Consider the following 4,422-nt stretch of genomic DNA (forward strand, 5'->3'; position numbering starts at 1 on the left):
AAATAGTCCAATACCGAGCTAACCAACGCCAGAAAGAGGTCTAGTCCTTTTTCTCTAGACCAAACTATGAATCTTTTCCACTTGCTGAGATAAAGTTTCCTGGTGGATGGTTTATGGCAAGCCAGAAGAATGTTTTCATACAGGGGAGGATAGATTATTCTGCATGGCAGTTACTGGAAGTGGAGAAACCAAGCCATCAGCTTGAGACTCGGTATGTTTGGATGGATCAACCCTTGCGGCTGCTACAGTAATTCCGGAGTTGGATCCAGATTCCACAGTCGGTGGACCAGGTGAGGCTAAAGGAAGGGAAACCAAACCAATAGGGTGCAATGAGGATTACCCTGCATCTCAACCGAACAGCCTTCTTTAGAAATTGTGGGATCAGAGGAAGAGGAGGAAAGGCATAAAGAAGTCTCATGGGCCAAGGGAAAACGCATAAAGAAGTCCCATGGGCCAATCATGTATTAGACCGTCCCTCAGGGATTCCCCCTGAGGGGGGATTAGGGCAAAGTAGCTACTGCATTTGTGGTTGGTAGGGGACATGAATAAATTGCAGCAAGGCTGGCCACAGCAGCTGAAGATCTTCGCTGCTCTGACAGGATTGAGGGACCTCTCATGAGGCAGGAGAATGCATCCGCTCAGCTTGTCCACAATCACGTTGGAATCCCCGGGAATCTGCATTGCTATTTGAAAGCTGTTGGAAGATATCACCCATTGCCAAACTCTCATGGCTTCTTGACACAATGGATAGGATTAGGTTCACCCCTGTTTGTTGATATACCAGACTATGGACATGTTGTCCGATTGGATAGCAATTGTCCCTGACGGGAGGACAAACTGGAATGCTTGCAACGCCAGAAGCACTGGCCTCAGTTTTAGAACACTGATATGCAGGTTGACTTCCATGGGGGACCAAGTGCCTTGGCCTGTCTTTCTCTGGGAATGTCCCCCTCCCACCCCATCAGGGATGCATCCGTGTTCACTATGGCCTTGGGCAGAGAGGGTGAGAAGGGGCGACTCCATAGTAACTTTTCTGCCTTCATCCACCAATTTAAGTCTTGTTTGCAGCGGTTTGTTATGCGGATCAGAAAGGAAACAGGATGAGTTAAAGGGGACCACTGTGACACTAGGAATCATTGTAGGAGTCTCATGTGTAGTCTTGCTAGAGGAACTATAGTAATCGTTGCTGCCATTCATCCTAGTAGTTGAAAGACTGCATGAGCTGAAACCTTGTCCTGAGAGAGTATCACCTGAAGTTGAGATCTTAGTTTTTGGAGCCTGTGAAATGAGACGGCGACCAGGCAAGACTGTGTGTCGAAAGTAGCTCCTATGAATTCTAGATTTTGAGTAGGTACCAGTTTAGATCTTGCTAGCTGTAGGGTGTAATGCAAGGCTGGATGCAACAGACGCTTGGTAGGGGCAGTAAGGAGCCAATCATCTAAATATGGAAACACCCAGAATCCCTGAAGTCTCAAGTGAGCTGTTACCACCACCATACATTTGGTGAACACTCTGGGGGCTGTGGGGAGACCAAAGGACAGTGCTTGAAATTAGTAGTGATTGGCTCCCAGCTGGAAGCGGAGAAATCTCTTGGAGTGTTTGTCCATTTTTAAGTGATAATACGCATCCTGGAGATGTATCAAGCACATCCAATCGTCTTTCTCCAGAAATGGGAGGATAGACTGAACCGTGATCATCCAGAATTTTGTCTGGCTAATGGACTTATTTAGGATGCTGTGGTTCATAATTGGCCTCCAGTTTCCTGTCTTTTTTGGCACTAAAAGGAACCATGAGTAAAATCCGGAGTCTATCTGGTCTGGTGGGACTGTTTGGATGACTCTTTTTAGAAGCAGCATTTGAATTTCCTGTGCTGCTGCATCCCATTGACTGGGTGGAATGTCTAGGATTTGTCTTTGTGGCTATGGCTAAAGATTGAAAGGGATGTGATAACCTCTGGTAATTATCGTCTGCACCCAAGAATCTGTCATTATGGAATGCCAGGCAAGGTGGTACAGAGAAAATTGTCCCGACTGCTTTCAGAGGCAAGCAATCGGGCCGCACTTCAGAAGCACTGATAGGGATACCCAGAGAAAGAATCTCTAGAACCCTGATTACACGGCCCCCCCTTTGCCTCGGGAGGGGCGTCTTCCTGATGAGTTTCCCCCTCTGCCCTAGGGGAAAACTCACCATGTGTCGTAGAAAGGATCCTGAGATTTCCTGTACCACATCTTTCCACTCCTCTCATTCCTAGAGTAGGATCATCGGGAAGTGGAAAAATGCATGCCCACAGCAGACAGGGTCTTGCTGTCCTTTTCACACCTGGCTAATGTATCTTTCACCTTTGGGCCAAAAAGAGAGGAAGCGTCAATGGTAGTATTGACAAAGGAAGACTTAAAATGGTCTGCAAAGTCACATATGCACATCCAGGCATTACGTCTCATGACAACGACTGCACCAGCTGCTCTAGCCTCCCCTTCAGTATGAGAAATCATCTGTGTGTACGAATTAGATATGGATTCCAGGGTGGCAAGCTGTGAGGCAACTTTGTCACATACCTCTTCAGATACTGCTCCTGCTAGGGTTCCCGATAATTCCATGATCAGGTCCCTCTGGAGACGGGTAAAGTGTACCAAGTAATTCAAGAACCGAATGGCAAAGGTTGATGAAGCATATACCCGCTTCCTTAGTCTGCCCATTGTCCGAGACTCCCTGTTTGGAGGATGGACAGCAGGACTCTCCTTGGTGAGTTCTTTCCTAGTGGTCACCACCATCACCATAGCATCTATTGCCAACCCTTTGGCCCAATGAGAGTGATCCTCTGGAAGGGACAGAATTTTCTCCAGGTCTCCAGGGGGTAGGCTCAACAGTATCAGGACTCTTCCAGCTGCACTGCACAATAAGCTGTACTAGATCATCTGCAGGTGGGGTCACTCAGGAAGTAGAGGGTTGAGCACGGAAAACCTGCAAGAATACAGACTCCTCAGAGCAAGGGTTGGTGGGCTTCCAGTTTCCCTGCTGCTTTAAGATTTCTAGTATGTCCCCAAAGGAGACATCCTCAGGGGGCGACCCTTCCCCCTCACTATAGTCTATATCTTTGGTAAGGGATTCTTCAGGGGAATCCACGTGCTTCCTCTTGCACAATCTCTTATAGGGTAGCTCATCAGCGAGGGCATCTGAACAGGACTCCGAAGAGAGGGTGCCTGTGGTAGGGTACCTTGAGGTTCCCGTGCTTGATGTCCCAGGCTAGTGGACTGTATCAGCTGCATTTCAGAGAACATGTATGTATGGCATTCTGGCACCAAAGAGACCAGCTGTGAATTTGCTGAGGCGAGTGCCCTCTCCATCATCTGGAAAGCAGGCCTGCCTGAAGAGGGATGGGAGCCTGGAACCGAGAAAGACAAGCTCGGAACAGGAGTCACACCCGGCTCTGACGAGCTCGCCCCCAGGGACCTGCAAGAGGGCTCAGAGCCATCAAAGCAGCTGGAACCATAAATGGCACCATAGAAAAATAGATGCTGTATTAGGGGTCATGGTACTGACATACCAGTCATGATCTTGAGGATCGGTCAGTTCCAACTGAGTCAAGTACCATTGAGTAGGCTCCGGAACCATGGTAAGATCTACCAATGGAACTGAAGAAGCTGGAAGTGGGATAGGTGTCAGCATCAAGGGCTCCAATACCTGCGGGGAGGTTGAAGGAGGAATATATGTCGGAGTCTGTGGAGAAAATTCTTCAGCTCCAGGTGGGAGGGAGGATTTAGAAGCAGTAGGAATTCCTCTGGCCACCAGGAGCTGATCCATGAGTCTCACTACATCGTGCTCCGAAAGGCTCCTGGTGGAGCGGGTTGACATCACCGACAGAGAATCAGGCTGTTTAAGAAATGGGCTCAACTGTTGCCCAAGAAATGGATCTACAGTCGGGGAATATTGGGTCCGAGCCAAGGTTTCCCCTTCGGCATTGTGGTCAAAGGACCAGAAGGTTGCATTGGCAGGGGGGAGTGACCTGTATTGGGGAGACTATGTCTGGTGCCAAGTGGGGCTGTGGTACCGTAGACATGGTCGGTACCATAGGTGTTGGAGACATAATCAGTTCTGTAGCTGAGGATGGCACTGTGGATGGAGTTTTAGGTTCCGGTGCCGAGATGGGCGCAGAAGTCTGCTGCGGTTGTTTTTATTTCAGTTTCGTGTGGGACTTAGCAGATTTAGATTCACTAGTATGAGGAGAGGATGGTATAGATTGACTCCTCCTCTTAGGTTCCTTTTTTAGGAGGGATTGAGACCTTCACCTCAGATAAAGCGTCTGAGAAAGAGGTTTTTCAAGAGACCCTTTAAAATTAACTTATTCTTTCTTTCAGCCAATGTGCGGGCACTAAAGCCCTTACATAGTTCGAATGGGGGTTGAATGTTCAAATATGGAACACT

This window comes from Protopterus annectens, chromosome 14.part0, assembly GCF_019279795.1.
Source record: "Protopterus annectens isolate FY-2018-M chromosome 14.part0, PAN1.0, whole genome shotgun sequence".
Lineage (NCBI taxonomy): Eukaryota > Metazoa > Chordata > Ceratodontiformes > Protopteridae > Protopterus > Protopterus annectens.